Genomic DNA, 10355 nt, shown 5'->3' with positions numbered 1-10355 from the left:
AACTCTCCCTTTAAGCATCACAACATGCTGTTGTGTTTGTGAAAAAACAAATCGAAACTATTTCATTCAGCTCACACACTGCTTTACTTGAATGTGCTAGTGGCCATCTTCGATTTCGTTCAGTTCCGAATTTCAATTTGAAATGCAAAATGTTATCTAGAACTTGCCGAGTATGTTTGGGTCAGGCAAGATGTGTCTAGCGAAATGAATTGCTGGCAGAACTTTAGACTGCAACGGCTGTCTCTGCCGGAGCGTTCTAGTGCGGAAATTCGTGATGCTTCAATTGTGGTCGATCAACTGTGGTCGATAGAGTATCACGATATCTTCATTGTGTCCTTCATTGAGTCTTCATTGTTTCAATGTACTGACATCTTTCAGACTGGTACCACGAAAGAACAGGACCCTGTGGAGGACGCTTGGAGCCCAACATCTACTACGACGCTCCCTTTTCATATAAAGCTATTGTACAAGATATGTGGGCCACCACCCTGGTCAGGTACGTCGATCATGCGGGAATATCCAAATTCAACGGAGTATAAACTAAGTACACGCTATATAGATAACAGGGCACAGGAAAGCTTGTCCGCAGGGTCCATGACGAAGAAGCATGAGCTTATAGGCACAACTACAAGGACGCGACGTAAGAACACAACGCGAGCTTGTGTTGTGTAGTTACTTACATCCTTGTAGTTGGAGCTGTTTCGCTGTGAAAAACTTTTCTGAACGCAATGCGTGTGTTACGAATACGTATTCGTAACGCATGCATTGCGTTTGGGAAAGTTATTTCAACTTTGAACTCCAATTGCGAATGCAGTGGGAGTACGAACTGGTTCCTGAATAGGTTCATTTGATTTTCAGTCCAATAGGCGGCAAAAGCACAACTGGTCGACCAATTGGAACACCAGTTGGATGTACAATGGGAAGACCAACTGTTTTTGGAACGGGTCCAATTGGTGAAATGGGTGTGGAAAACACAACTGGTCGACAAACTGGATCCAATTGAAAATTTTCCAATTGGAACCATTACTTTTTTTCGACTGGGGTACGATTATCCGAACTGTACTACCACTGCTCCGGTAAGCCAAATATGATGCACCTCATTGATTTCATCCCAAAGAATATAGCGTTTTTGAAACACAGCCTTGTCTTGTGGCTTACACATTGAGACTTCTGGTATACACTGTCTTAAACTTATGTTTGGTATGCGAAGGCGTTCCGTAATAATGCGATGACCAATTTTAGTATGCTAAGCGATTAGTTGTCTGAAGTCAAGACATGTACGTTACTCATAACATATGTCATGCTGCAGAGGTATGACCGTCCAAGAAGATATACAACAAGCAACGCTTGTCGTGTATTTTGTGGTCAGTATGGCATGACTGACGTTGCATGTGCTAACAGCGTGCCTGTGAATTTGTTGCTCCTGAACCAGCAGAACTTGAGGATCGAGTGTCGACGGGCTGAACGAGTCCCCGGACATCACTCGACGTTTTGTCAACCCTGTCAACATTGGACTAAGTACAGCAGGTCTTGTGGACGGACTTTTAGACTTAATGGGAAGCATATGTCTCAAGTGACGAGTCGGATTTTTTTTTTATCGCACGAAGCAATCGGACCGCCGGAATGGAAAGGAGGTGCGGTGCCATGAACTCCTTGTGTTTCTAGTGAATATTGCCAAAATTGCGACTACGAAAGAGAAGCTGAATATGAATCGCTGAAACAAGGTGCAGTGCCATCAGAAAACGAAATGTGTCCACACCGGTGAAAGAACATCACAATATACGGCGCAAAAGCGTGATTGCTTTGTGTTATTGGGGCTAACAAGGTCCGTGTGTTCCAAATGTTATCACATATTTCAGGATTGTGCAAATGGGTTAATTATCTTCTGGTCAGCTTGGAACCTTGCGGCCGCTTATGACACACAAGAGTGAGAGAGTAAAAAAGACAAAATACTAGCTACAGAAACTAGTCACAAGACTCAGGTGTGCACTTTTTATAAAAATACATCTCGCTCAGCATGATCTTTCACTCTCAGAAAAAAGAGAGTATGAGAAACTCTATTGGGGTGTTCACGCTGGTCACATATGATGATGATGATGATGATTGGGATTTTTTTTGGCGCAGCGACAACGAAGGCTGGTCACATATGCCTCCCTTTGTGGTATTTGGTCTACTCCCCTCTAAGGATGTTCTACTGACCCTGATAAAGTAGTCCCTCGACTCCCTCGTGAGGGGTGTTCCCCTTTCCTGCATGTGCTTCCTTGACTGCCAACAAGCACATCACAGAGAACAGTAAGTACTCTTTCCCTACCCTGTCATTAGTTTTACTTCATTGGACTTCTTTTGTGCATGATACCGATCTGCGCTACACCGCGTTACAAAAACAGTACTGCCCCAAAACACGAACAACAGGCTACGGAACTACGGAAGCAGAACACTCCTCAGAAGCATTCATTGAGATTGCAGCACTATGCACTTTACAACCTGCCCCTAGAGCACAAAAGTCTTCTAACGGTGACGGACATACGCCTCATGAACTCGGACTGCATCTGCAGTAACTGGAAGGCTCTTAGCGTTGCAGAACACATATCCCTTTGTACCGGACGTTCCGTTTCTTAGTTCTTTAGAGAGTATCCACGGACATTTTCCCTCCAATGAAACGACCGATCCAAGTGTCAGTTACAATTAAAGAGAAAAGGATACATTGTAGAATATCTTTAAGAAACTTTATGAGCACAAGGAAACTTCCTTGTGCTCATATATTGTGCAGTACATATATAGGAAATAGGCACCAGCTTGCTCGTGAAATTCCAGAACCTGTTCCTCGGTGCGTAATGTTGGATACTTTCCAAGAATATCTGCCACAAACGGCTTTTTTGGTACAGCCAGGGCTTGCCAGGGCTTGCGAAATGTAAATGCCTTCTGCAGGAACACAACTACTTTCGCCAGGCGCCCACAGCTCCCCATAGAGCTCATAGTTTGAGATAATTCAGGCAACACTGGACCAATGAAAATACGTCGTGATGCCTAGCAGCCAGCCAATCAGCAGCCTCTCCGTTTGGCTCGCCTTTCGGCCGGCCCTGGCTACCATTGACTTCTGGCGCCCGTTATTCCAAAATAACTAACACATTTTTGACAGGCTAAATACATATTTATTGATGCAACGTATAGACTCAAATGTTGGACTCATATGTTCACCGTGCGTACAGGACGTTTCGTTCGTTGAATAGACTGCAACCAAACCAAGTTCGAACTTGCAAAGCACACACACAGTCTACTTCTGGAGGCGAGCGAAGTCCACGAGTGCGTGCGTTTCACAGATGATCATCTTCTCATACTGGCGATGCAGCGAAGGTCACACAGTCACGGGAAATACTTTTGTCGTTACGAACACTCTCTTCTTAGTCACTGTATTTGAAAATGCGACAGCGCTCTAAAGTGTTCCTCAGGCGTCAGCTCACCAAGCATTCCAGTTCCGACCCGGCTAGAATGTCCGTAGGTTGATACTTTATCGGAGATCAGTACATGGCCAGAGTCACTATAACTCACGAACAAACCCGCGAATACACTTCCTCTTTGGTTGTTGCGGTCAACCGACATCGGCGAGCCGCGGAGACGCAGCGACCTTGCTTGGAGCTGCCCGCCTGGCCGACTGCCCAGACTGTCCGCGAAAAGTGAGCTGTCAGATATTTCGAAACTTTGTCAACCAATCACGGAGCGCGCAACCTCCTTCGGCCAATGCGCATCCGTCATGATGCCTGACGATGTAATACCACGTGACTATGACGTGATTTTATTTTTCTACTGCCGCGAATGCGGGGAGCTACGGAGGCCTGCTTTCGCCATGCTACACACAGGCTTGTTCATCTCACACGCACACAGTTGTGTGCATGTGAGCAGCATATCACATGCACACAGTTGTGTGCATACAGAACACCTTATATACAGAATACACCGTAGAATACACCGTATATACAGAACACCTTTTTTATGCATTAGACATGCTGTTTTCACTATTAGCTACGGGCCGGCAGACGTTCTTGGCCATATGTTGCTCAACCGTCAAACTACAAATTACCTAAGAATCGTTAAAAAGCTACGAAGTTGTCCCAAACAGAACATCCGTTCCTTACGGTGACCTGATATTGTAGCCGTTTTGATTTTTAAAAAAAATTCCGTTCGGTAGATCGTCCATAAAAAAAAATTGTAGAGGAACACCTTTTTCTTTATTCTGTTCATTGCCCATCTTCGGAGACACGTCTTTCCTTCACCCCGAATATGAGAGGGCGAAGGAGCCTCATGCGTCGAGGTTGCCGTCACAGTGCCGCCTCATGCGTGGAAGATGGGCTTTATCTTGCAGAAACAAAACAAAGGCACCTGTATGGTGTGACGCTATCGAAACTGCCCGTATCTTGGGTTGCATTTTCTGTTTTCTTTTAATCTTTTTCCAGGACGCAACAGGCGACAGTGTGCTCTTTCTTCCTCTCGCATTGGGGGTGAAGGAATGACGGGTCCCCGAAGATGCGCAATTAGAAAATAAAGAAACAAACATGGTGTTCCTTCACGATTTTTTTGCCGGCGAACTACCAGACGGATGAAGTCTGTCTCGGCAGTTCGGAGAGAGTAAGAATTAGATTTGAACTAGAGAGTATAACAGAACTAAGTGAACGCGCATCAACGCACAGGTGGACGCATCATCACAGTATCATGTGCGCAGGAAGAAATCGAAAATATTTGAAAAGGAAGAAAAATGCACAAAAGTATTTCGCTGAGCTGAGCATTCCGGATTGCCGTTGTTTCCAAGTCACTTTCTTCAGCAAGGTGATCTAAATATACGTGAAAGTATTGTACGCGTGCAGCAGTTGGAGATTGCCACATGTGCGCCACGAAGTCTCTGAGGCAGTGATACACTCACATGACCATATGACTCTCGTTTTGCAGGATAGCGAAGGAGGATGTATGTGATATCAAACATCTTGAACAGTGCTACCAACATCTCATCCCTGCATATAAGTAAGGGTCATCTTTCATAATGGCTTCTCTCGTCGGATGAGTCGATAGCGTGCCCGTCCGCCGATTCCAAGATAGCGGATTCAAAGCAAGCCGATGAAGGTGGTAACGTTTTTGGGGGTACAAATCGCTGAGGTCAGTCTTCGCGACTGACATTAAATGTGCTGTGTCATGTGCGAGATTTATTCTGATGGATGTCACAAACGTCCAGTATTTCGTCCATTAGACGTGCTCAGACATGTGGATGGGATTTACATGTTTATAGTACATCCCTGAAATATCCCGTGGATTAAAATGGATATCTATTAGACGTGCACAATATCTAGGACTACACGTGTTTATTTACAGGGAGGACTTGAATAGAAGCCTATGCCACACAACGAGAGACACGAAAAACGCGCCTACATTTTCAGGAGTAGTGGGATTCCGCATAGATGAATTCTGTAAGACGAGCGCTACTATGTATGGAAGGAGAGCGGTAAGCATCACTACGTGAAAAAAATATCATATACTTGGTATTTCGTATTGTTTAGATTATGAAATGTAGACGAGGTCGTAGTTGCGGCGAAGTAATACAGCGATTTTTTTTTCGATTCTTAGAATGGCTTTAAAGTTTTTTCCATGACAATACGTTGTTTTTCATTTTCCGGTAACCGCATTTCCAAGGAAATTGGTTCGCGCGTGACCAAAGAAGTGACGCAAGTGGCCAGAAGAATTGACGGCATTAACGTTTTTAATGGCGATCGATAGTATTAATGATTGATTAGTATTGTGCGAGCTCCAAGCGTCTCAGCAGCAGACTATTAGTGATGAGGTACTCTGGTACTACGGACGGACCGCTTCTTGATAGAACCAAAGAATAGATCCTACACTCAGGTTTAAGGAAACCCAATGTTGCAAACCTAGTGGAGTGGTTGCCAGGGTGTCCACTTCACGTATGATTAGTGATACTTACTGACACGATGAATACGCCACTCACAAAGCAAGTCGTCTACCTCAGGCGGATCCTTGACCTCGCAGAGAAACAAAACTCCTGGCGTGTATACATTTTTTCCTCAACTCAAGTATGTCAGTGCTATTTCGGTCTCAGCACTAAACGGTTCATTATTTACTACACCTGAAGGCACTTTAGGAAAAGCACGATTCATTTATATGGGAGTACTACCGGTTTCAGCTACAACACCGTTTCAGCTATATCAGCTGAAAGATGTGTCTCTGTGTGCGTTTGATAGAAGCCCAGAAAGTGGAAAATACGAGGTCTCTGCTTAGATACCACGTTAGGAAACACGCGTGAAGCAAGACTAGCGTGGCGTCATAGCATTGACAACATCATTTTGAGGTCATGTCGTTTTAGCGCTTCTCGACATATTCCGATTGGCTTCAAGCCAGAAGACGAACGTATTTTGCCAACGTCCACTATACGATGCTTCTTCCCAGACATAGTAGCAGATTTCCCCGCAGTTTAAGCCAATCACTCAGTGTGTAATAGTAGGTCGTCATCGCATCCTTGAAAGTGGTCAACAGTAGGAGACCTCATGTAGAAAACGGGTGTCAGTATCGGGTGAATATAACTACCGAGGTCGAAAGACGCCCGGAACAGTGCACAAAAATAGTAAACGGACTGTTTACAAACGATCACTGGTGCGGCCACATTTATGGTCACGTCTGGGTTGACATTTGCTGTGACGTGCGACCAGGACTGTCCTAAATGCATTGCCTTCTCCCAGCACGTTTTCGTCTATGGAGCAACGTTGGACGCTGCACCTGTGGCGTCGAGGCAGCGAATTTCCTTGCGTGTTAGGCGGACTTCGGCAAGAACCGTCCTATATCCATGCCGAAAGTAGAATACTCTTTTAAACTCCACACAACTGTGCCACATAAGTGTGAGTAAGAAAGACTCAGCCGTAGGGATGATCAATGTATTTCATTTCAGGCTTGATCCGACGCACGCGTCTGGCGTGAGGGCTGCGTGAGCTCCTGGCGCTAGTAAACTAAAAATAAAACGTTATAGTTCAGTCTAAAAGGGCTCTGTAAAAATTCATCAAATGCTTTTGATTCTGACATTTCAGTGTCATTTCATGTTGGATGTGTGACAATGATATGGTGAGTGATGAATACACATCTCGTCTGTCACCGTTCTAGGGCAAAGTCTCTAGTGAGCAATCATGTACCACGCAGTGTGGGATTTCGGTGGGTATGACATTATACACACACTTCCTTGGTCCATGCAAGGCTCCGCAGACTGTAAGTGCACAGGCTGAGTGAACACTACCTAGATGGATAAAGCCTGCTCAACCGTGGTCGTGGCGTGATAGTCAGAATAGTGTTTTCCGCAGCGGTAGCCAATCCAGATTGTGAAACACTAAAGTGATATACGTCTCACTGTTTTTTCCAAATTGGATTATGAATTTCTGTGCACGGTTCACACGGCCGTCACAGTGGATCCAGTACAACGCAGAGGACTACGTTTAGTTAACGGAGATTTCAGAACTTCGCCAATACAAACTTAACATGGAAACAAATCAGTGGTCCTTAGAGCAACGCGGGTTTTACCTGGCTGCTTCATATGTATAAGAATCAGGGTCACCCCCAGAACCAGCCATATCAATGTGTGAAAGGTACACAATTCAGGTACTCAATTTCTTGAACAGGCCTTCAGCTGTGCTTCTTTTAGCATTCTAATGTAACAAGCAGTTGATCACATAGCTTTCCAGAGTACAACTCTATCATCCTTGAGTGAAGTAAAAAAAAAAATATCCGTGGCAGCGCCCTCCAAAATGGAACATGTACCTCTTCAGATACAGCAAACGTGAAACTGTGAAATACAATACTGCAACAGGAATTTGATGTGCTAAAGAATAGCTTTGGCGGCCATGTAGAGCTGTACACGGATGGTTCAAAGACCGAGGTATGGTCACTGGCACTGTTGTAAGGTCACGTCGTTTGAAGGTAACCATGTCTGTCTTCACAGCAAAGTGTATGCCATAATTTTAGCCCTTAATTATATCTTACAAAATCATCAATCATCAGCATATACACAGATTCTTTAAGTTGCTTACAGACTACCTGTGTCATTCATTGTCCATGGTGCAAAGAGGCTAGCACGCACTGTATCTAAAGGGGTTATCGGTTACTTTTCTGCTGGGTACCCAGCCATCTTGGATACCCGGAAATGGCCGATCGAGCAGCTCCTGCTGCCCTAAGAAACGACATAACGCCCTTCGACATTCCATCAAAAGCTATGTTTAAAAAGCAGCAGACACTGGCAGAGCTTTTGGGACCAACTGACAAGGAGCACATTACACATTATAAAACCCAGATACACTCCTCCATCTGCATCCAATCAACGGTATGAAGAGCTATCCTGTCGGCTCCGCCTGCGACACATCTATTTAACACACGGATATCTCTTACGGGAAGAAGACCCTCCCGAATGCAGTCACTGTGGGGAATAACTCAATCCCTCACATCCTCATTGTAAGCCTAGCATACCAGCATCTTTGTGAACATCATTTTCTTTCGTTCTATAGAAACTTCTTACCACTGTTCCCTGCGCTAACCCAAACACATCAAATCAAAGCTCTCAGCCGTCGTAACCACGGCATGAAGCACTAACGTCTGCGAGCAGTCCAGGCGTACTAAACGGGAAAACTTTAAAATAAAGCTCAAAACTGTCCCATATTTTTCTTGTGACATTTTGTGGAATGTGTTCTACTTTATATCTACACATTAGTCTCTACAGGTTCCAAGTTAGTTGCAATCATTTCGGAGTTTCTGGATTCGTAAAAGGGCGAGCCGCAATCAGACGGGCTATATATGACCACGTAGAGAAGGGAGAGGAGGTAATAAGCAGACTTTCTGTAGCTAGAGGCGTTGGCAGAGGCTGCAATAATGTGAAAATGTTGGAAGAGCGCAATACAGCGTAACCGGCGCGGATTCTTTCCCCGTGCCATTGTTATATGGCGTCTAGTTCCGCTGCACCGTTCTTGTCATTAGCGATGCGACGAACACCATGCGCGGAACACGGCGATAGTATATGATCAGTGTTTTCCTGCTGGGTCATAACAATCGTGCCGTTTGAACGAATCTGCTGCTGTCTTTTGGCTGTTGCCCTGTCAACTTTTCAGAGCGCTTTTAGAAAACAGAACACAAGACTTTTATGTGTTGCTTTACATACCAGAGAATAACGTTGGAACGGGTTGCACACTTGCAATAGAGGGCGATATTAGCGACACTTCCCTGTTAACGGCTCAAGCCTGGCAATATGGGGCCCCTATTGCCAAGTTTAATGCAATATGGGGAAAATCCTGGCAAAACCTTGAGGGGGTGCTGAGAACCGTTCTGGGCCATGTCGAACAGTGGGAACACATGTCAGAACGCTTTTTCATACAGTCCGGTGCACACAATACATCGACGCTGTGCCAGGATATTTTGAATGAATAACTACATACCCCAATTTAAGCAGGGTACATTTGCTCCTACGTGAACCCATATGCCAAGTTTTACATTAGCGGGGTACTAGTGTGTAAATGTTGAAGCACACTGTGTGAGATATGACGGCCATGGCCACGGCAGACACCTCCGTCAGTGAGACGTCTAGATGACGTATCGTCATGCAGCGTAGGGTGACGTAGCGTAGCGTCCTAAAGGGAACAAATGCGATGGCCGATTTCCTATCTGTTCTCACATCAGGGGTTGGTGCCGAACTTTGTATGATTATGTATCCATCAACTATGGGGCACAGAAAATGTTATTCTGTAAAAAAAAAACATTTCCCTTTGTACCTTTCTGTGTGCTATGAACTGATGCAAATGTACGAGAGCGTCACAAAACTGATTAACATTTCGTTATTACCTTTCAGTCCGGAAAGCATGCTTCGACGACGACCATGGTACGTGCACTTTTATCTTATAATTGACACCAACTTTATTAGCTACGCTATGACCGGATAGATTGACAGAAAGCACCAGAATCTTTCGTGAAAACTGGCTGCACCATTCGGCATTCCGTCAAACACTCTTCAATGCTTTATGGTGCACTATAGGACATTGATGCCACAATATTAATCGAAGTGCCAAAAACAACGCAAAGGACGCACGCTTAGACACAGACACCTAGCTTCTTGATGTCTAGAGAGAAGTGCCTGTTTCATCTCCGATGACGCTGCTTGCAGCTCACGCACCCGTTTCAAGTGTCTTAGAAACGTCATCCCTTCCAAAGCTCGCTCTGTCCTTCAATCATTCGACTAGCATACATTCAAAACATATCTAAATATAGAGTGATGGATATGTAACACAACCCTTAGGATAGCCTAAAATGTCTTGCACTCGTGCGCTACCACGCTT

General features: G+C 44.8%; 1 long non-coding RNA gene across 1 annotated transcript; it reads left to right on the top strand.

Annotated features, from left to right (window-relative positions):
• The first annotated feature begins 384 nt into the window (after positions 1-384).
• On the top strand, positions 385-5498 carry LOC135372606 (uncharacterized). Its single transcript, XR_010416028.1, has 3 exons — positions 385-496; positions 4942-5013; positions 5359-5498. It is a non-coding gene; the product is annotated as an uncharacterized LOC135372606 (long non-coding RNA).
• Positions 5499-10355: the final 4857 nt, after the last annotated feature.

This window comes from Ornithodoros turicata, unplaced genomic scaffold, assembly GCF_037126465.1.
Source record: "Ornithodoros turicata isolate Travis unplaced genomic scaffold, ASM3712646v1 Chromosome154, whole genome shotgun sequence".
NCBI lineage: Eukaryota > Metazoa > Arthropoda > Arachnida > Ixodida > Argasidae > Ornithodoros > Ornithodoros turicata.
This window is presented reverse-complemented; position numbering and strand designations above follow the sequence as displayed.